Below are 24,238 nucleotides of genomic sequence, written 5' to 3' on the forward strand. Positions count from 1 at the left end.
TTTAAGAAGCTCTTTGCCAAAATGGGTGTGCTATTTTACATTCCTACCAGCAATGTATGAGATTTCCTGTCGCTCCACACCCTTGCCAACACTGAGTATGGTAAGTCTTTAAGTCGGGGCCCTTCTCATAGACCCGTAGTGGTGGATCATCACAGTTGTATTGGCACTCCCCCGTAATTCTGGATGTTGAGCACTTTTTCATGTGCTTATTCGTTACACTTAGGTCTAGATCCCTGTGGCGGTAGGTATATTTTGAATATGGTAAAAGAGTCAAGAGTCAAGACCTTTGCAACCGGAAATGCAATTGTTCCATCGTCATCTGTTGAAAACACCATTATTTCATTACTGAATTACCTTGGTACGTGTTTGTGAAAAATCAAATGGTCTTTCGTGTGTGAGTCTATCTTTGGACTCTTTATTCTGTTCCATTTATCTCTTTGTCTATTATGCTGGCACCATAATCTCGATTAATGTAGCTTTATAGTAAGTCTTGAAATACTAAGTCTCTTCCAACTTTGTTCTTCTTTTGAAAAATTGTATTTCACATTTTAGGTTTTTTGTATTTCCATATAGAATTTATAATCAGCTTTTCAATTTCTAAACAAAAAGTCTTCTGGGGTTTTGATCAGCATTGCATTGAATCTACAGGTAAGTTTGAGAAAAATTGACATCTTAACTGATAAATAATATTTAACATAATATATCCCTCTAATTCTGGAGGCCTTCTTTAAATTTTCTGAGTAGTCTTCTGTAGTTTTCAGTGTATAAGTCTAGTACACTTTTTGTTAAAATTTTCCTGTAGTATGTTTTCAATGCTGTTGCAAATGATATTTAAAATTTTCACTAATTGTTTGTTGCTAGTATAACAATTAATTTTTGTATGCAGACATTGTTTCTTGTAATTTTGTTAAACTCACTCATTAGATCAAGTAGTGTTTGTGGAGATTTCTTAAACTTTTCTATGTATGTGATCATGTTCTCTGTGAGTAAATACAGTTTTACTCTTCTCTTTGCAATCTCTATGTCTTTTATTTCTTTGTATTACTTTACTGATTAGGACTCCCAGGTCAATGCTGAATAGAAGTTTTAGAGTAAATATCCTTGCTTCTTACCCAAATTAAGGGAAAAGCATTCAGTGTTTCCACCCCTCAGTGTGATATCCCCTATGAGGATGTCAGCTATAAAGATGCTCTTTTATCAAGTTGTAGAAGTTTCTGTTTGTAGTTTGCTAAGAGTTCTTATTTATTCAGTCATAAAGTATGAGTATTGAATTTTGTCAAATGATTTTCCTGCATCTATTGAAATGATCAAACAATTTTTCTTCTTAAGTCTACTAAAATGATTGACTTTCAAATATCAAGCCAATCCTACTACCGGTCCCAATCAAAGAGACAGACGAGAACAAGCGTCAGTAAGGATGTAGAGAAAGCGAAACGCTCATACATTGTTGAGAAAAATGTAAACTGGTGCAGCTACTTTGGAAAACAGTTTGGCAGTTCCTCAAAAAGTTAAACATAGTGTCACCATATGACCTAACAATTCTACTCTAGATATATACTCAAAAAAGGGAAATCATATATCCCCCTGAACACTTGCACATGCATGCTCATGGCAGTCTTATTCGTCAGAGCCCCCAAAGGGGAAACGACCCTGATGTCCATCAACTGATGAATAGATAAGCAAAATATGACCTATCCATACAATGGAATAATATTCAGCTGTAAAAAGAAATTAAGAACTGATACATGCTACAAACTGAGTATTTTGGATGAGCCTCAAAAACATTACACGAACTGAAAGAAGCCGGTCACAGTAGACCCCATATTGTACGATCCCATTGATATGACATGTCCCCAGTAGGCAAATGCATAGAGACAGAAAGCAGAGTAGTGGCTTGCGGTGACAGGGAAGAGATGATTGGGGAGTGACTACTAATGGACGCAGGGTTTCTTTTTTCGGGTGATAAAAATGTCCTGGAATTAGATCGGTTACCCAAGTTTGTAAAGATACTAAGTAAACACCACTGCACGGTACACTTTAAATGAGTGAGGTTTATGGCCTACAAATTCTATCTCAATTAAACCATAATAAAACAACTTGCCTTCCTGAGATAAACTTCACTTGGATATGACATAATATCATTTTTATATATTTCTAGATTTGAAATTTTTTATATATTTAAAATTTTGTTAAAGGTTTTTGTGCCTACTGAAATTTTTTATATATTTAAAATTTTGTTAAAGGTTTTTGTGCCTACTGACATACATATTGTGATGCTTTTGGTTTTAACCTCACCATAATACTGGTTTCACAAAAACAATTGTATTGTATTGAATTGATATTTTATGTTTTTAAAATATTTAGTAGAACTCACCAGTGAAACCATTTGAAACTGGAGTTTGTGAGAAGGTTTTTTTTTTTGTCTTTTAAGATTCTGTTTATTTATTTGTCAGAGAGCGAGCGAGCGCGCGCACAAGCAGGGAGAGCAGCAGGCAGAGGGAGAAGCAGGCTCCGGACCAAGAAGGAGCCCGATGCATGGCTCCATCCCAGGACTCTGGGATCATGACCTGAGCTGAAGGCAGACGCTTAATTGACTGAGCCACCCAGGCGTCCCTGTGAGAAGGTTTTTAACTACAAACTCAATTTCTTTAATAGATACAGAGAATCTATTTTTTTAATGAGTTTTGGTAGCTTGTATTTTTTTGATTTTATTTATTTACTTGAGAGAGAAAGAGAGAGAGGGAGAGAGAGAAGATGGAGGTGGGGGGAGAGGCAGAGGGAAAGGTAGAGAGAGTCTCAAGTGGACTCCATGCTGAGCGTGGAGCCCTACGTCGGGCTCCATCCCAGACCAGGAGATCACGATCCAAGCCGAAACCAAGAGTCAGACATTCAACCAACTGCACCACCCAGGTGTCCCTTTTTTTAAAAAAATATTTTTAAATGCAAAATATAAATAACATAACATACTATGGTTTTATGTGGTAAAATACACATGACATAAAATTTACCATTTTAGCCATTTTTAAGTCTCTATTTCAATGGCATGAGTTACATTCACATTGTTGTGTAACCATCACCATTAGCCTTTTCCAGCATTTTAAAATCAATCCAAACGGAAACTCGGTACCTGTTAAACAATAATTGCTCACCCAACTCCCAGTTCTGGATCATCTTTCACTCTGTTCGAGTTCCAGCCACCTTTACTCCCAGTTTCCCCGACCAACTGCCCATGCTGTCTTCTCCTACCCGCTCTGCATCACTTCTAAGGTCCTTTATGAGCTGAAGATTCTACTTTTTTAAATGCCTTTGGGCTTAAGAAAAAAAAATTGCTGTCTAAATGATAACTTGTTATTCACAAAGATAAATGGGCCTCTCCAAGTTTATCATCACGGTTTTTCCCTCCTATGGAGCTGTACATCCTTGAGAACTTAAGCTACTTTGTACTTAGTAAAAAGATTTTACAATTACTTTGAAACTCAAGAATCCGTAGCTAAAAACAATTAAGAATTGATCTGAACACAATGACAATAAACTCTATAAAGATTTTTGACTTTCCTCTAAGTGTATCATATGGCTAAAGTTTTTTTTGGATTTCTCGTCCTACAGATACCCATTTGGATTTCTTGATTTGCTGAAAGATAGTATGAATTATAAATTCCCTTATTGTACAAGAGGAATCACTCCTCTGTACGTGTCAACTAGAAAACAGCAAAAAGAGATTTCCTCCCTCACCCTTTGTGCTAATCGGGAGTGCTATGGTTTTTGCTATGTTCACAGATTGACAAACCGGACAGTACATTTTTCAGATTATTTCAGCCCATGTAAATTTTTCTAAATCAATGGTTCCAGCTTGCCAAGCCTCAGTGAATAACGCTGACTTTCTCTCAGTCCACAAAGCTTACCACATGGATTACATATACTCATTACTCACACAACACAATCATTGGCCCATCTGCCAGAATGAAATATGATTTTACAGTTGCCTCTGCAGCACATATTTCCAGATTTGGTTCCACATAGAAGGAGACAGATTTGCAGTTTTTACTTTTTTACACAGATTCAAACACATTTGCCGCAAGCCAAAGTATATTGCGCCATAGGTTAGTTCTTTTGTTGTAGGAAACTCTTGCTTCTTTTCAGACAATCTGTCACCTAAAAAAAAAAAAAAAAAAAGGAGCAACACTGCACTGTTTGCATTGTTACAACTCCAACCAGGTCCAAAGGAAAATGTGCCTTGGAAATCCTTCACTGATTTGTTTTCGTAGAACAGCTGGAGGTGAGGCCCACTGTACTAATCACACCCAGTTGCTGGTGGTCAAGTTGCACATTCAGGAAATTCATAATTAGGTAGTTATATCCCCTGAGTTTCCCCTGCAGCACGCTTTACAACTCTCGATTTGTCTTCTTCCTTGTCATTCAAGACAACTAAGAAAGAAGGAGGAGAAGGAGAAGGAGAAGAAGAAGAAAGAAGAGAGCGAGACATGAGGGAAAATGGAAATTGAAATATGATTTAAATAGTGACGCCTGTGGAATAAACCCAGTCGTCTTACGACTGCTGGCTGTCTCTTAAAAAGAAGCGAAAACAAACAGCCACAGCATGGGTATATATTAGTGTGTGTAGGTGTGTGTAGCTCTCAGAAACAACAAAAGGGTTAAAAACATTTCAAAAAGGTGGTGTTCTCCTTAAAAATTATGCTCTAAAAGGTTTACCTGCACGTGCTTATGTTTTGATTTTGAAGGGCACAGATTTAAGATCAACTGGTACTACATGGACTTCAAGGGTCGGATTTTAACATTTTATTCTATAAAATTCCATATTATTTTATTAAATGTTATACACTTTCTTATTCTTTTTGCCTTTCTCTCCTCCCCCCGGACTTATTTGATAATTAACACAATGTTGGAATTTGTAGCTCGAGTGTTTGTCAATCCCTTATTGATTATTAACAAGTTCTCTTAGTTCTAGAGTGGAAGATCTGGCTTTTATTTTTATTTTTTAATGATTTTTTAGTAATCTCTACCCCCGATGTGGGGTTAGAACTGGTGACCCTGACATCCAGAGTTGCATGCTTTCCCATCTGAGCTAACCAGGCACCCCTGAAGATCTGTCTTTTAGTGTATACTTGGGAACAGCGGGGTTTCTTAGGATCTTTAATACTTTATGAGGCAGTTTTAGAGAAAATGAGGAAAGAGAAAATGCTCCATGAGCCAAACTGTGATTAAGAATATGCATCATTATTGTCGTCACAATCCTAGACTATTAACTGTTAATTCATTGATCTAACAGAAATAAACAGAGGTCCAAGTTAAGTGCTACATGCTAGTTAAGCAAAAATAAAGCCAAATAGAATTCCTCAAAAAGCCAGACTTGGAACTATCATATGATCCAGTAATTGCACTTCTAGATACCCAAATTATTGAAAATAGGTACTCATACAAATACTTGTACACAAATTTTCCTAGCATCACTATTTTCAATAGTCCAGAGGTGGAAACAATCCAAATGTCCAGCAATGGATCAATGGATAAGCAAATTGGGGCATATGCATACAACGGGATATTATGCCAACATAAAAAGGAATGAGGTCCTGGTTCATGCTACAACGTGGAGGTGTCCTGAAAACATGCTAAGCGAAAGAAACCAGACACAAAAGTCACATATTGTATGATTCCATTTTTATGAAGTGTTCAGAATAGGTAAATCTATAGAGAAAGATGTCAGATTGGTAGTTGCCAGGGGCTGAGGGAAGGGGAGATGAGGGAATAACTGCTTAACGGATACAGAGTTTCATTCTGGGGTGATGAAAATGGTTTGGAAGTAGATGGAAGTGGTGGTTACCCAACATTGTGAACGTACTTAATCCCATTGAGCTGTTCACCTTAAAATAGTTAATTTTAGGTGCACCTGGTTGGGTCAGTCCACAGAGTGCTCGACTCTTGATCTCGGGGTTGTAAGTTCGAGTCTCATGTTGGGTGTAGAGATTACTTAAAAATAATAAAATCTTAAATAAATAAAATGGTTAATTTTATGTTGTGTGAATCTCACCTTAATAAAAAAAAGCAAAAGGAACAAAAAGGAGAGAAAGAAAGAAAAAAGAAAAAATCCTGCATGCTTTTTCTAAGGTCCCAGTACTTCTTGGAGGCTACAGAATTTGATGTTCTTAACAGAATTGTAGGTAGGACCATAATTCAGCAACGCAATCAAGCTGTGCTTTGCTTTTTTTCAAAAAGCAATTTAAAATGTTAATTCATATATTAAAAATAAAACTTATAAACATGGCAATAATCATTTTCATATATTTTTCTATAAAAATAGGTTCTCATGTGAATTATAGATACACTCTGGACTTCACTTTCAAATTCTACAACCGATCTTCCGTCAATGTACATGTGAAACCAATATATTACCGAGGCTTAATGTAACTTCAACATTTCTCTGTTATTAAGTATATCTCCTCATGTCAAACAGAAGCTCTTCCTACCCCAGAAACACTTTCTGCCCCTCCTTAATTTCCCTAAATATAAATTAGTAACAGAGGAATTCTAGTACAGTTTCTTCATAAGGAGTATGAGAGCTTAAAAGTAGAGAAAGGGCAGTAGCATTTCAAAATAAATTATTATTTTTTTCAAAAACCTACAAATAAAATTGTAGAAAAATAAAAAAATACACATCAGCGAAAGAATACAATGGGTGAAGTTAGGCGTGAGAGACCCTAACATCCGAGAGGGGAATGTGCACATTCTTTCTGGCTTCCAGGTGGAGCTAGACAGGTAGACCGAATCATCTCTCCTGGGAAACCATAAAATGGGGTGCAGCCAGCCGTCGGTCTGCTGCCTTCACAGGGCACTGACGGCCTGCCCAATGTCACCATGTGGGTCCTCACAGGCAGAGACTTCCAGGCAGGCCACCGTTCACTGAACTGTCACTGTGTGACATGTTCCAGCAGCTGGAGCTGAGCCTGGATGAGCACGTCACTCGAGACCAAGCAGCCAGAGTGAGAAGTGCAAGCCGAACGTTCAGAACGGGCTCCCTCTGAGTTAGACTTGCTGGAGGGCAGAGAGCATAACTTAAACTGGAGCAGAAAAGGTAATGCCAGTACCTACCCGGATACAAGGGGTACACAGACTAGGTTTTCCTGGATTTTAAAACAAAACATGATTTTTAAATTCAAAACCACTGGTGCAGAAAATGATTAACTGTTGAAATCCAACGGATTACCTAGAAACCGGAGGCAAGAAATACTACAAAGCTCAGCGCCAAAAAAAAAAAAAAAAAAGGAAATCATGAGTAGAGAGATGAAAGAGAGATTTAAGAAAATTGACATGAGAATATCTGGAGAAAAAGAAGTTGATGCATGTGAAGGAGAGGACATATTTAGGCAAAACAGAAAGAAGCATACAAAACAGATTTCTCTGGACTGAAGAAAGGACCCCCAAGGGTGAGGCAAGAATGATACTTATGAAAATTGACTTATTTATATAGAGAGATAAGGACATCTGTACGTATTCATCTATATATGTATACATATCATATTTCTCTATATGTGTATATGTGCACACTGAAATGGCGAGGCATATTCTGGTAAAACTTTTGGACTCCAAAGATAAAGTGGAAAATCTCATTCTTTCTGTGTAGAAGCTTGTAAGTTATTTATAGAAGAAAAAGATTAGACTATTATTGAAATTCTCCCTTGCAACACTGGAAGCTGAAAGACAATGGAATTTTCAACATAAAAATACATCTCACCTGTTAGGGTACAAGAAAGATGTTTGCGGATATGTATGAATTCAGAAAAGCCACACATCTCATTACTCTTTTGGGAAAAATACTAGAAAAAGACTTTATTAGTAATAATAATAATAATAATAATAATAATAATAATAATAATAAAAAGACCCAAGCAAATAAAACACAGACTTGACCAGGAGAGAAAGCTATGGTGAGCAATGGGTTTGTGATACCTACTTTCAAACGAGCGAACAAGGATAGAGTGGGAACGTGTAACTCAAGTACTAAATAAAGATCCTAGAAATAGAGAAGTGTACTAAAAAGGAAACTTCTAATAATAATCTTGGATTTAAAGAACTGAACGACCTCAGCAAAACTAAAGAATTGTGAGGAGGGACATGAGGAGGAAGGAAGCACAAATATCCCAAAGGCTTTATCTCTTGGGAGGGGATCGAGGAGGAAATTGCAATGGACGTTTTCCTCCAGTTGTGTATGGTGGGTGGGGAGTGTCGATGGGGTAATGAAACTCAGGGGAAAGTTGGTGTCTTTTTTTCATGCAATACTAGGGAAATACTGGTTTGACTTTCTCTGAGGGCTGGGAAAGTAACCATTAACACAATGCAAAAGGAGAGCAAACTCTCAAAGCAGGTGTTGTAATATTGATACTGCAGAACTTGGAATTTAAGTTTAAAATCTCTAAACTTGAGGCGCCTGGGTGGCTCAGTTGGTTAAGCGTCTGTCTTGGGCTCAGGTCATGATCCCAGGGTTCTGAGATCGAGCCCTGCATTGGTCTCTGTGCTCAGTGGGGAGTCTGCTTGTCCCTCTGTTGCTCCCCCTGCTCGTGCACTCTCTCTAAAATAAATAAAATCTTAAAAAAAAAAAAGAAATAGATATGTACTTATCAATTCCAATGTAGTTAAGGTGTTTTTACCACTTTTATTTATTTCTAAATTTACTAAATTATGATCAGAAAACCATAATTAGCTGTTCCTTAAGGAAATACACATAATAATTTTTAGAAATCTTCCATGGAATATAAAAAAGTGGATATTCTATATTGGAAGAACTTAAGAGTTCTCTCTAAATCTGTATACAGGTGATCCTCATTATTTCCGGTACAGTAACTATGTTCTATAAAGTCACTGGGAACACTGAACCGTTGCTCCCAGGGGAAACACAGGGTTAGGCTTCCTGAGCCTCTGGTTAGAACATTTTTCATCAACCAACCAATATATAACCTTCCTTTATATGTGTTTCTGTTTAAAGACAGATTATTTAATAGGTATTGCTGATTCATCAGGGTTGAATTCACAGCCAACAGCACAATAACTCATGTCTGAATGAAACGTATCTCCTTATGTGTATTATCTCCATCAGGGCACATTCCAGCTCTCTTGTGCTTAGGACATTAGACAGTATTTCCACTCTCTACTTCACCACTATACGCAGGCAGCCATTTTAAACAGTGAAATCACCAGCAAAAAGCATAAAAGTGTGGAAAACATGACACTAAATATCCTGGGGAAAAGATACTTGCTTATAGTACGAGAACTGAAATGAGAAGGCAGAGTGTTACCTCGTTTGACTTGAGCTGGGAACGTGACCATCGGGCAATTCAAATTTTTTGCCGTCCTGCCACATGTCTGTGAATGACTGCAAAAGTGCCACAAATATTGATTTGACGGTTGCAAATGCATTTTAGTGAGTGGGCAAATTCACAAATATGGAATCTACAAATAACGAAGATGATCCTATCTATATAAAACAAGTGTAATGACTATATTATTTCATTCCTCTATGTCTTTATCTGTCTGTCTATCTGTATCTACCTCTATGAGAACTGGCCAATCCTAATATTCAAGTCTTTCACTTATAGACTTAAGTACTTCTTGCTTGTATAAAATATTATATTGCATTTCTAATATTTTTTTTAAGATTTTTTAATTTATTTATTCGACAGAGATAGAGACAGCCAGTGAGAGAAGGAACACAGCAGAGGAGTGGGAGAGGAAGAAGCAGGCTCATAGCGGAGGAGCCTGATGTGGGGCTCGATCCCACAACGCCAGGATTACGCCCTGAGCCGAAGGCAGACGCTTAACCGCTGTGCCACCCGGGCGCCCCGTGCATTTCTAATATTTTCAAATGTATTTAGCTGCTATGTTGTTTCATGCATAAAAAGTGCATCAAAGTCAGACTAACCAACTGAGCCACCCAGATGTCCTAGTACGTATCTATTTCTTTTTCTTTCCTTTCCTTTTCTTTTTCCTTTTTTTTTTTTTTTTTAGAGAAGGAGAGAAAGGGAGGAAGGGAGGGAGAGAGAGAAAGAGGGGAAGGGCAGAGGAAGAGAGAAATTCCAGCAGACTCCTCATTGAGCTCAGAGCCTGATGTGGGGCTTAATCTCACGACCCTGAGACCATGACCTGAGCTGAAACCAAGAGTCGGACGCTTAACCAAATGAGCCACCCGGAGGACCTAGAAAGACTCATTGCTTTAAAAGAAAATTTATTTAGAAGCCAAGATCTGGGTACTAGGTGTGGCTGGTTGCTATAGAAATATCACTGTTTTCAGGTTCTCTAAGTGGACAGAGCTAGGAAATACACAGATTAAAAATCATAACAATGAGATACCACTTTGTATCCACTAAAATGACTGTAATAAAAAAGATGGCCAATATCAAATGTTGGAGAGGCTATGGAGAAACTGGAACCCTCATAAATTGATGAGGGGAATGTAAAATGTTATAGTCACTAGAGAAAATGGCTTGGCAATATCTAAAAGGATTAAACATAGAGTAACTATAAGACTCAGCAATTTCACTTCTATATAGCCAAGAGAATTGAAAACGTGTCCACCAAAAACTTGCACATGAATGTTCATAGCAGCATTGCTCATAATAAGAGCCAAAAAGCAGAAACAATCCAAATGTGAATTAGCTGAAGAGTGAATAAAAACTATGGCGTATCCATACAATGGAATTACTTGGCAATAAAAAGGAATGAAGTACTAATACATGCTACACCATGGGTGAACCTGCGTAGTGAGGTGAATGGCGGCCTCCCCAAAAGATTGTCTTACTCCTTATTTCTGGAACCTGTGAACGTTACCTTATTTGGAAAAAGGGCCTTTGCAGATATAATTCAATTATGGATCTTCCAATGAAGAGAACATCCTTTATGCAAGTGGGCCCTGAATCCAATGACAAGGGACAAGTGTCCTTATAAGAGAACGGCAGAAGGAGATTTGAAAGACAGAAGAGGAAAAGACACAGACGCATGCAGAAGAGGGTGATATAAAGCCTGAGACGGAGATTGAGTGATGTGGCCGCAAGCCAAGAATGCCCAGGAATGCTGGCGACCACCAGAAGCTGTGAGAGCCAAGGCAAGGTTCTCCCATCGAGCCTCCAGAGGGAGTGCAGCGCTGCCGACACCTCGATCTGGGACTCTGACCTCCAGAACTGTGAGACGACAAAGTTCTGTTGTTTGAAGCTACCGGGTTGGTAGTCATTTGTTACGGCAGCCTTAGGAAACTAGTATCACCTCAAAAGCATCCAACTAAGAAAATGAAGCCGGAAACAAAAAACACATACTGTGTGATTCCATTTATACAAAAGTTTCAAAAAGGCAAATCTGTAGTCAGAAAGACCAGTGGTTGCCAAGGGCTGAGATAAGAGAAGGAATTGACTGACTAGGCAGAGGCAACATTTTGGGGTGATGGGAATCTTCTAGAAATGGATAGTGGTGAGGGATGTATAATTATATAAATTCACTAAAAACACTGAATTACATATTTACAGTGGGTTATTTATGGTATATATGTTCTACCTCAACAAAACTATTACAAAAAATGAAAAACTTAGAAATATATTTAACAAGGAAAGTGAAGAACTTACATAAAGAAAACTGTAAAATCATGTTTCTCCCTCTGTGGGTGTGGGAGGCATTGTGAACTAAGATAGGAAATCCTAAAGTACACTTCTATATGTTATAACAATATATATGCATACAAAAAAATTAAAAACTTTTATGACCAAAGATGCCATAAATGATATGAACTGAGAAAATAATATATTTGAAGAAAAGTGTCAGCAGGTGACAAAGCATGAATATTTCTGATAATACAAGGTAATTTTAGGGGCTCCTGTGCGGCTCAGTCGATTAAGCTTCTGACTCTTGATTTTGGCTCAGGTCATGATCTCAGGATTGTGGGATCGAACCCCACAGCAGGCTCCATGCTCAGCGGGGAGTCTGCTCCTCTCCCTTTCCCCCTGCCCCTCTCTGTGCTCTCTCTCTATCTCAAATAAATAAAAAAATCTAAAAAAAACCAAACCACCCCTGCCCAAACAACAGCCCAAGATAATCTTAGATGTTAACAAGAAAATGGCAGAGAATCCAAAAGAAAATTAGGTAAAGAATATGAAGAGCAAAGACAGATGGTTGATAGATGATAGATATAGATAGATAGATAGATAGATAGATAGATAGATAGATGATAGATAGATAATTAAGCACATGCATAAACTGAAGCATGACGAGATCATGCAAATTAAAGCATCAATGAGGTATCACTTTCTACCCCATCAAAGTGGGAAAATTATGGAGCAATAATTCCTACTGTTGGTGGGAATAAGATTAAGGAAGAATAAGAATCTCATATTTCCTCATAGGAAATCTCATATTTCCTCATATTAACTGCAAACTGTTATCAGGCCATTGAAAAGCAATTTGGTAACATGCATGAATATAAGATACAGACACACTTTGAACCACTCTTAGATGTTAATTTCATTGACATAAAGGACCAGCACATGTGAAATATGCACAAGGATGCTTATTTCATAGCCTTGTCCATAGAGGTGGCAGATTGGAGGGAAAAGAAAATGCAGCTCAATGGAGGAATTGGTTGAAATAGTCACATTATATCCACAACCACAGAATGTTTTCTAATCACTGTAAAAGGTAGAGATAGCAAAATATAGAGATACTAGTCGATTTAGAAATTCTTTCAGGTATTACTGTCCAAGAAAAGCAAGTTGCAGGGAGGTATGTAGATTTTTTTAAAGTTACGTATTTATGCCTATATGTGTATGAATGTGTCTATCTGTTGCAGCTTTCCCTTATAAAAGTACCATTTCCCATTATCCTTAACAAGTAATATATGAGATGCTTCTTTGAGGCCAGATGAATAACCTGTTCCCCAATCATCCAGTGGATTTTGTATATTTGCCCAAATGAATTACATTAGGTGGTTGCAAATGTATCTCTTATATTATTTAAAATAAACTTTACTGAAGTACATTGAATCATTTTTAAAACGTTGTATTTGTTCCTTGGTGGGTTTTGAAATCTGAATGACCTACACAATGGCTTCCTTTCTTTTTGTCTTGGCCTGTGTAGACCCAATGTAAATAGGCTTATACTTCATGCTTGCTCATTGTCTCCATGACCAAACTGAACACAGCTGATACTTTCTGTTTTCTCTTAGACTGACACTTCCAGGAAAAAAAAAATGTAACATATTAGCCAATGCGATAAGTATATTGTACTTTTTATTCTGGCACCTGCATTAGCAGTATTGATTAGTAAAACTTACCAGAATAAAATTTTATTAATCTAGTCTCTATTTTTCTGCACTTGACAGTTTCTTTTTGAAGTTTTTGCCAAAGCCTGGTTCAGTGATCTTACCCACAAGCAGTATTTTTCTGAGTATGACATTCAAAATCTGCCTCTATAAAATAGATTAGGAAATTCACAATACTGCACTTTTTACTGTCTGGTTTTTGATGTTAAATACTTAGAGTCTTTGAAATAAAGTAGACCCTTCTGAGTACAAGTGCCTAGTACAACAGAAATTTATTTCAGTTCAAACTGCTTCATCTGAAATCATTTTTCAAGAGAATTTCCATGTATATGAAAGAACTTTAAAGTTTGTTCAGATGATAAGGTTTATGTTTCATTGCTCTATTAAAGATTTATCTGAAAAGAAGTAACCTAACTTTTTGCTTAGAGTGAGAACAACAGAACCTAAATCCCATGCTGTTTCTTTCAAAGAGTTACTTTTGAACTAAGAACAATCTGCACCTCTTAGTATTCTATCAAATAAAAATACAGAATTAAAAAGTAAAATTTTTAATCAGAAAGTTTCATGCAATGTACTCCAGTTAGAAGCATTAAGAAATCTCACTGAGGGATTAGGCGAATAACTATTTTAACATCATGAAAAAAATCTTCGATTTTTCTCTAATTTGAACTGAAGGTGATTATAGGTCCACAGAGTCACGTAAAAGCAAACGTTTTCATATCCCAGAATGTTGCAGTGGTTAAAATGAAGAATTCAGCTTCGAAGATTTGAATTCTGGTCCCAGCTCAGCTGTATGGCTATCTCCCCAGGCTACGGCTCATTGGATCGTAAAAAGAGGCAGTTGAATTAGTGGAAAGATTATAATCTCTTTTCATGTTAAAAATTCTATACTATTAAGGTCAGTGAGGCTTGTGTACATACAAAAATGACATCATGTAATTCACTCATTCCCTAAAAATTATGCATTAAGCACATACTTCATACGAGGTATTGTCCTAGGCACTGGGAATACAGATCACCTACCCTCTCAAATACGGAAGAAGTACAAAGGCAGTTAACATCGCAGGCATCTTATAAATCTTGACTAAGATATGTTCTGCTCTTTCCATGAATCATGCTCTTGCCCCACCATTCCACTGAAACCACTCTTGTCGTCAGTGACGCCATGTGGCCAAATCTAATCACCAACTCAGTTCTCACCAGCTTGATCTGTCTGTAGCATTTGACCAGCTGATCATTCCTTCCTCCTCGAAGCATTACCCCCTTTTGGTTACCAGGACTCCATCCCATGATTCTGCTATCATAATGGCGCTTCTTTTCAGTTTTCCTTGCTGTTTCTTTCCATTCCTGCTAATCTCTAAGTGTTGGAAGGCTCCCGAATCCACCCTTGGGGCTCTTTTATTCTCTATTTATACTTACTCCCTGGGAGGTTTTTATCTAGTCCTATGGGTTTCATTGTCACTGACGACTTCCAAATTTATATCCTCCGCTCCACTTCTTCCCTGAGCTCCAGAATTACATACCAAGCACCTCTACTTGGAATAAAATCCAAATGCCACTTTCCCCGTGGCTCACTCTGAGACTTGGGGGGAGTGCATTTGGGACCAGTATCTGTGACAAGTGAGGATGAAGGAGGCAGCCCGGGAAGGAGCGAGTGGCTGAGCTGTTGATGCAGTTACAGCAGGGCCCTCAGCTGATGGCGCTGGGAGCTCTGGAGCTGGGATGGGTCCTCAGAATCGTTCCAGTTGAGGCAAGAGATCTGTACCATGGCATGAGCTAGTCATCGATGCAGGCTGCCCGGCCCCAGGAGGGCCACGACCTTGGGCAAGGCAGCTTCCTCCTACAGAGAGTGGCTCCTGGAGAGGACTCAGCTATGACTGCTCAGCAGTCAATGGTCATGGCAGCTGGGGAATGAGGGCCTCACCTGGATGGGGGATCTGGGTAGCACGGCTTCCGTGATGACTACCCAGGATCTGGTAGCCTCTCATACCCATCACTTTGCCTCCCTCATGCAGCTTTCTTTTTTCTCAAAGTGCTTACTGTGTGTTTTACTTATTGGTTTGCTCGTTCATCCCTACTAGAATAAAACACCACGAGAGTAGAAACTTTCTTTTCCTCTTTCTTCTTTAAGCCTATATCCCCAGCATCTAGAAACAGTGCCTGGAAGAGAGTAGGTGCTCAATGAAGATTGGCCAATGAGTACATGCCTGCTATATGCTAGAAACTATGCTGTGTTTTGGGAGTACAGAAGTGAACAAGACAGGCTCCATCACTACCTTCACAGAGCTTGCAATCCAGTAGAAATGACAGACATACATCACACAGAAAAAATATGCATCTGTATACTCAGTTTTTAAAAGTGTAATTCAGCCAAATGCTATTATCCGTTATTTTACTAATCTATTTAGATTCGGTGCATCGGAGAGTTCATCCTATAAAACTTTTTACTGAATGACAATGTCAGAAGACTATAAAAAGAGTGGAAACTTTAGCTAGACAGTTCTGTATTGCTCTTGCTAATTTTTGAACAGAAAAGTCAGATCACTGGGACACGTCTTTTGCCCAGCTTAGGAGGAAAGAATAAGGGACAAAATAAGAGTGAGGCTAGCTCAGAGAAAATGAATACTTACTTTTAACTGGAATTTTTATTAACCAACATCCTGTTTTCTAAAACGCTGGAGAGCAAGGCTATAATTGTATCTAAATAGATAAGGGGTAAAATGTTCTGTAATGAACGGATAATTTATAGTCACTTTGTACATAGGAATATAATTTTTCCATTACTTTAGTTTCGGGGACGGCTAAAATGTAATAAGGACGAGGAAATCACACTTTGGCTTCCATATCGTTGTTGTGGAATCACGGGTTCATCTTTTTTAATTTTCTTTTTAAAATTTACTTATTTATTTGGGAGAGAGAGAGCACAGGAGCAGGGGCAGAGGGAGAGGCAGACTCCCTGCTGGGCAGGGAGGGAGCCCATCTCGGGGCTCCATCCCAGGCCCCTGGGATCATGACCTGAGCCAAGGCAGACGCTTAACCCACTGAGCCACCCAGGAGCCCCCACAGGTTCATCTCCTAAAAAGCAGATGATCTCCCTTGAAGTTATGTTTTCTACTTTCAATACACAACCATATTTTATTTCCATTCACAACCAACTAAATAATTTTGCCTAATAGAGCTTCAGCAAGATGAATCCTGCCCTCCCCGCCCCCGGGTGTATTTTATTCCCCCGTGTGTATTTTATTTGAAATGTGAAAGCCTTTCACTCTGCGTGGTATAGAATATGACAACCAACATTTCAGTTCTTGGTTTGTCATAAACAAGACACTTGCCGTTTTTAGAATAACTTGTATGGGAACTCTCAAATTTCTCTAGATCTATGAGTTCACTAGTCTCTCTGCTTCCTTGCACATTGCTGGCACAACGCATGAAATATAAACTGGGTCTGCGTGAGTTTATGTGCCTAAGTTGTGCGCGTCACTTCATCCTAGGAGCAGCGTAAGCCTTGAAAAGAATAAGAATTTCTACCTTAAAAGTGAAAAAAAAAGAAGCAAGACTTTTCTATGTTCATGGATAATAAAACCATTGTGTCTCACTTCAGACAGCTTGATGTGTCCTCTACTAAAATAAATTTTAGATTTCTGATGAATACCTTAACTGTTAAAAATTTATTAATTTGCTGAGATGTCACCTGTATCTTTTAGAGAAGAATAGACAACAATTAGCCTGGTGTTGTAGTGTGCAAATCAGTTTAATTACATCATTGCTTTGAGGACTAATGGTTAATTAGAAGGCAGGGTCCTTGCAGCAGGTCTTACAGAGCACAACAAATGTTAGAACTCTACAAATTATCCCTGTTGATAATTAATTAATCCTCCTCTCACAATTGGAGGTGATACTTGAGTACCTCTAAGCACAAAAGGGCTGCTGTACCCCTCAATTTTAGATTCAACAATATTTGATAAGAACGGTGAAGAGCTGTGGATAGTTACGTAGTACAGAATCTCACAAAAGGAAGGGACAGGAAATGATCTCTTACCATGAGCTCAAATGACTGTCAGGTGTGGCAGAAGTGGCTCTAACTTGTCTAATACCTCACCCACCATTGCATCTGTGTCTGCCTCACTCTCTGTGTGTCTCTGCCTCCCTTCTGTTCACCTCTCACTATCTCATCCTTCGCCTCCTTTCTTTGAGCCCACCTGCTGCTTCTTTGCTTGTTGCATTTTTCTTCCTTCCTTCCTTTCCCAGGTTGTTCATGTCAACTGACCAGAAAACATATTTCAAGTGTGTGCTTTATGGTTTCTAATATTTCTCCATAAAATTTTTTCTGTTAATTTTTTTTCAGTTTTAAAAACAGAAGAGTAAAATTCGTTAAATTTCCTTACTTAAAAGCTTTCCAATTATGTGTCGATTTTGACTTTTATGGGTTGGTGTAATTTAAGTTGAAAAAAAAAAGATTACTTACTCCGGGTTTGGTTATTCCTCTAAGAATAGAAGCCTGCCCATAATATGTGTCCAATAAGTGATTTTTTAAAAGATTTTATTTATTTATTTGACAGAGAGAGCGAGTGAGCATATAAGCAGGCGGGGGGGAGGGTGGTGGCAGGCAGAAGGAGAGGGAGAAGCAGACTCCCACCGAGCAGGTAGCCCTACGTGGGACTCGATGCCAGGACCCCGGGATCACGACCTGAGCTGAAGGCAGACGCTTAAGGACTGAGCCACCCAGGCGCCCTGAATAAGTGATTTTTAAATGAATGCTCAAGATACAAAACTAAACTCTTACTGGGGTCCTCAGTAAGCGCTCTTAGAGCTTGTAGCAGCATGGCCCAGACACAGATGGGCATTGAAGACATCCACCCGAGGGGGACGCTTATCTTTTCGCTCATCTGTGTATCCAAGTCTTTAGTAACGGCCAGGGAGAGTTCACCTGCAGGAGACGTCTACATGTAATAATACGTAGCGGGGTTCTCTAATCAGACATCTCACGAACGCTCAGAAGCACAGGTTGAGCACTGCATTCACTTTATCTTACGGGCTTGTGTCCAGTGACCTCCAGCGCGGTGCCCTTCCAGCTGTACTGTGCACAGTTCACCTGGGGCGCATGTGAAGGGGCAAATTCTGGTCCCTGGGTCTGAGGCAGAGCTTGAGACGCTGCCTGTCCAGCACGCTCCCAGGCGACACTGCTGCGGTGCTCGGTCGATGCCACTCCAGCAGCAGGCGTCTAAAGGTACCAGGGCTTTGTTACCCCTTGGTTCCAACATCACAGACTTGTTGCTAAGCCTCAGCTAGAAGGTCATCTAGCCCGTCCTGGGGTGTCTGCGTTTGCTGCAGGGCGTCGTGCCTGACGACACGGATTCCTCAGGATGGACGTGTCAACCCCGGAACAGCTGCTGCCTGCTAATTTGTGCACCATTTGGATGCCGGTGCTGGCAACCGCTTTCTCTGGTGCTTTAGATTTTCTTTGTTTTGCTGGGGAGGTAAGTGGTGGGGGAAGGGGCAACAAGAATGACTTCTTGCTCATCTATAAGCTGCATAGCAGTGTAATACTTTCTTTTTTTCTTCTTTAAAGATTTTATTTATTTATTTGACAGAGAGAGAGAGAGACAGCGAGAGAGGGAACACAAGCAGGGGGAGTGGGAGAGGAAGAAGCAGGCTCCAGCCGAGCAGGTAGCCCTACGTGGGACTCGACCCCAGGACCCTGGGATCACGCCCTGAGCCAAAGGCAGATGCTTAACGAAGGAGCCACCCAGGCGCCCCGCACCGTAATACTTTCTGTGTGATTTGGGACATCACCCTCGTATATGTTATCTCCCTGAATTCTCACAGCAGCTCGGTGACGTAGGCAGTATTGACATTATCATTTCCATCTTATGGGTGAGAAAGCCAAGATACAAAGTAGCCCAAGAATTCTGACAGGGAACTTCCACAAAGGAAGTAAACAGCAAAACTGGGGTCCACACCCTCTTTTGGTGACTCCAAGTCCAGTAGGAAGATGGACCATTTAAGCTTTGGGGGTCTCCTAGGTTCCTACACATCCACAGATTTCTTTTTCTTTGGTTGTTCTTTGCGGGCTACAATCCCTGCCCTCTTTTCCAAAGAGTTAGAGCAAGAACAGCCTGAACCTCTTGACAGTCTGTTGACCTCAGTTTGAGAAAGATTATTTCTAGGTTTTAAGAGACTGTGGAAGAATATAATATATAAATGGAGAATAAGGAGGTAAAATTACAATGAGGGTAAATGCTAAGAAGTGGGATTATCATTCTCCCCAATTTACCTCTTCCTCATCCTTTTTGTATTCCACTGTGGAACAGAAGACAGTTTTGTAGGCACTTAGACCCCAGACTTCTACCACTTCAGGTAAATTTATTAATCTTTGAGATCTTTCCCCATTTTATTAGGAAATCTTTCTTCCTTTCTTTTCTTTCTTTCTTTCTTTCTTTCTTTCTTTCTTTCTTTCTTTCTTTCTTTCTTTCTCTTTCCTTTTTCTCTTTTTCTTTCTTTCTTTTTCTTTCTTTCTTTCTTTCTCTTAGATTGAGAGAGAGACAGAGAGACAGAGAGAGAAGGAGTGAGCACGAGGGGGGTGAGGGGAGGTGCAGAGGGAGAAGTAGACTCTCCACTGAGCAGGGAGCCTGATGCGGGGCTTGATCCTAGGACCCTGGGATCGTGACCCGAACCAAAGGCAGACGCTTAACAGACTGAGCCAGGCGCCCAGGAAATAACTTTTCTACTATAGTCAATGGTCATGTTATTTGAAGTTTAGAATGCATTTGCATTTAGTGTTTTCTTTTTAAAAATTTCAGAGGGAAAGAATCAAGCAATTGCTGTAATTACTACATTGACGTTTTAGTGAGAGCAAAAATGTAACCCACTGCAGGGGCGCCTGGGTGGCTCAGTCTGTTAAGTGCCTGACTCTTGATTTTGGCTCAGGTCATGATCTCAGGGTGGTGGGATTGAGCCCTGTGTCAGGCTCCATGCTCAGCGTGGAGCCTGCTCGAGATTCTCTCTCTCCCTCCCCCTCTGCCCCTTTTCCCATCCCCTCACTTTTGTGCTCTCTCTAAAAAAAAAAAAAAAAAAAAAAGTAACCTACTACAACTTGGAAAATGCAAAAGAAAAGAAAAGAAAAGCTTTAGCAAATCTCTACAAACTATTTCTTATAGCTCTCTAGCCCACTCCATGAGTAGCTGGGATGGGGCATAAACTTGTCAGTTAAAGACATTTTAAGATCTTCCATTTTAAAACAGACTTTTTTGGTAATTCATGCATTTTGGGTAAATATTCATTGTTTCTGGGTACCCTCCCTCAACCCTCGATCTTCTCTTAATGATCCTAGGTGAGGCTGGGAGAGGGGGTGATGGTCCTTGAGTTCTCCTAGAGCTGCTGGATTAAAATAGGCCTGTGATGGCTTGTGGATGATGTCCCTTATCCCTCCCGGTTACAGGCATATCTTGCTGACATCTGCTGCCAAAATCTCTGGTTATGAAACTGGTGTGCGTTCTCTTGACTCAGCCAAGATCTAGGCTATTGCTGGCACTGCAGAGCTCTGGTTGCATCCCCAGCCAACAGGGTTGGGAAAGTCCACTCTTACCCTGGGGCCTCGGCAACCTGCTGGCAGGTCACCAGCTCTCTACTCAGTCATCCCCAGCAAGGGTCATGTGGGAACTTCCCATGGAAGCCAAGGGAGACCTTAGGGGCACTTCTCTGGCCTTCTTTCCTCAGCTATTTCCAACCTGGACTTGCTCCTCGGCTATTTCCAACTAGACTTGGAAACAGCTTGGACTGTGCCATGTTAAAGCTGGGGTTCCGTTAAGGGACTTGAAATCATCACAGTGTGTATCCAGAGAAGTTAGGAAAACCTAGAGAAGCTCTGGAAAACCTCTAAACATATCTGAGGGGCAGGGAGGTGACTAGCCCATATAGAACCTTCGGGAAAATGAGACAATGACATTCCTCCAGTCAACGTACCTTTGGGCCAGGCTGCAAAGCTTGGTGAGTAGAACAAGGCCTGGATAGACATCCTTACCTGGCTCCCTGGCAAGGTATCTGTGTGCAGCAAGCAAAGTGCACAACCCATGTAGTGGCGCTGGAGGAAGAAGCTAGAACCCAAATATTTGAATGCTTTCTTTTCTTCCCTTCTCTTATCTTCTCAACTCCTTCCCAAAAAGCTCCCACTTCCCCTTTCTCTGGGGTCACAAACTCCCTTTACGTCATATCCTGAGTTACCATTCTTATGGCTCATGTTACAGCCCTATGAACTGAGTCTACTGGGTGTGGCTGTCATATCAAGTCTGCCATGAACTAAATTACCCCCCAAATTTAGCAATGAAAATAACAAACAGTTATAATTTCACATAGTTTCTGGGAGCCAAGTATCCAAAAGTCGCTTAGCTGGGTGGGTCATAGTCAAACTACACCCAGGACTATTGTCTCTGAAGACTTGACTGGGACTGGAAGATTCTTTTCCGAGCTCACCCATGTGGATGCCGGAAGGAGGTTCCAGTTCTTCATTGGTGGGCCTCTCAGTAGGGCTGCCCATGACATGGCTTCCCTCAGAGTGAGTGACTCCAGATAATCTAATCTCAAGAGTGACATACCCTCACTTCTGCCATATTCTACTGATCACATAGACCAACCCTACTCCAAAGTGGGAGGGACAAGAGAAGGGTGTAAATACCAGGAGATAGGGATCAACGGGGGCCATCTTGGAGGCTGTCCACCACATTGTTCTGCCAGTGTTTCTCAATGGGAACAGCACTGACATGTGGGGTAAGACAACTGTTGATTAGGTAGGACTGTCCCAGGCATTGCTGAACATTACAGCACTCCTGACCTTCACCTACTAAATGCTGGCAGCACTTCATAGTCAATGTGACAATCAAAGGTGTCCCTGCAACATCCCTAAGATAGGCAGTTTTCACCCCTCATTGACAACCTGTCTAGTATGTGAATCAGGAGGACCTACACTTTGGGAGTTAATTGGAATAAAAATATATGTTTATTATTTTCAAAAATATTACAGATGTTGCACTGGCATCTCCCCATATGATTTGACGTAACTGAGAGGTTGATAGGTCTCTAAGATTGAGGACTATAATTTGAAAGAACATTGAACTTGGAGAAAATTCTTGCTTAATGCTGCCTCTGCCATTTGTTAGCTGAGGGCCTCGAGCAAGTTCTTAAACGCTCTGAGCCTTACCTGTGAATGGGAAATACTACCACTCATCACACAAGGTGAGAGCTCAAGAGAGAAAAGCACCTTTGAACCACATATGGCTCACTCCTTCCAAAGGCACTAGAGTGTTCCAGTCCCTCTGGTTTGTAACAGGAGTGTCACAGGAACCAGCTAACCCGACAAGCCTACGGAACGGGCCAGGATTCCCGGACAATCAATGCAAGCCTGGCTTCACTTCTTCACGGAGGACTGAGATTTTCCTAGTTACAAGATGGCTGCTGGGTTTTATTTTGGGGAGATACTTGGTTGTCAGCTAAGCCCACCATTTCTTCTATCTTGTTGCCTTCTCTGGTCCCTGGCCAAGGTGTGACTCTTTTGGGACAACCGTTTTCTCCTGTTTCACTCCTCTGCTCTGGGTTTCCTTTTCCTTAACTCACACTCCCCTGCTCCACTGCTCCTGAGCATTTCCATTTCTTTTTGGAAGGTGTTCACACCCACCTTCCACTTCTCCACTTCTCCACGAACTGCCTCCACTTTCTGGCTCACTCCTGAACTTTGTGCTTCCCCTGCAGCATCCTCAAGTTGACTTTTCCTCAGAGCTTTCAGGCAGAACTCTTCCACCCATAGCTGTCTGCCTTCTTCATGTTCTGGGCTGGGGAGCACTGCTGGAGAAAAGCACCCAGCTTTCTGGACGTATGTGGTCCAAATTTGCTTCTGTGCCACTGGGGCTATCAGCATGCCCTGGAACTCTCGCTTCCCTGGTCAGCATGATCCTTCAGCCTCCATAGTATTTATTAAAATACCTTTCCTCCATTCGCCTCAGACCTTCCACTTGGCTCCTTTGTACTTCTGCCTCACCTCAGTCCTCGGATGACGCTGCCTGCCACTTCACAAAAGCATAGAAGCCAGATGAGAATGCCTACAATTTCCCGTCACCCTTCCCATCACCTCACCTGTCCCTTCACCTGTGCCTACCTTCCCCTACCTGACCTCTCTACCTGAACCCAGGCTCTTACCATCTTGGGCTTCTTTGGATGTTTCCCTCCAATAATTATCCTCTTCTATTATTTCCATCTTGACATTTTCACTGGCTCCTTCCCATTAACTATCCTCAAGTCTGTTCCATCTTAAAAAGAACACAAAAAGCAGAAACCATTCCCCCCAACTCTTCCCTTCCCTCACTGCCCCACACTTTCTTCCTATCCCTCCTCCCTGTCACAACCCAAGCTCTTGAAATAACTGTTATCATTTTTTGCAATTTCCTCACCTCCCTTTCCTCTCAATTGACTGCAATCTGTTTCTGCCCACACCTCTCCTCAGAAACTGCTCTCACGCAGGTCAGAAACTGTTGCCATATCGCTAAATCTCGTGAACAAGTGCTCATTTCTTATCTGACCTGACCTCTGAACATTTGACACTGTCCACCACTCCCTTCTCTGTTGGAAGCCTCTCTTCCCCTGCCTTCCATTCGACCACATGTTCCACCCATCGTGATCTTTCTGAATCTTTCATCTTGTCCCTTCCCTCACTCCTACTTAAAATTCTTCATTGACTTTCTCTTGTCCACAGGATAGAAAGCTTTTTCATGGTCTGTGCTCTCCCACGCAGTGACTTACCACCGCCACCCCCAACTTATCCTTCAACTACACTGAACTATTTGTAGCTCTATCAGGTTGTTTGCTGTGTCCTTCTCTGGACTTTTGCACATGTTTTTCCCTGTTCTTTCCCTCTTGGCAGGTTAACTCCTATTCATCACTTTTTCC

General features: G+C 40.5%; 1 protein-coding gene across 4 annotated transcripts in view; it reads right to left on the reverse strand.

Annotated features, from left to right (window-relative positions):
- The window catches only part of FNDC3B (fibronectin type III domain containing 3B), a 380,755-nt gene extending 359,302 nt beyond the window's left edge, over window positions 1–21,453 (reverse strand). For 2 of the 4 annotated variants that reach the window (XM_040621598.1, XM_040621601.1), the window contains exon 1: window positions 21,269–21,453. The gene's annotated coding sequence lies outside the window, so the exon portion shown is untranslated. Of the gene's footprint in view, window positions 1–3,931; window positions 4,153–21,268 lie in introns of all 4 variants that reach the window. The other 2 variants (XM_040621600.1, XM_040621603.1) reach the window with 2 other exon arrangements.
- Window positions 21,454–24,238: the final 2,785 nt, after the last annotated feature.

This window comes from Ursus maritimus, unplaced genomic scaffold, assembly GCF_017311325.1.
Source record: "Ursus maritimus isolate PB19 unplaced genomic scaffold, ASM1731132v1 scaffold_4, whole genome shotgun sequence".
NCBI lineage: Eukaryota > Metazoa > Chordata > Mammalia > Carnivora > Ursidae > Ursus > Ursus maritimus.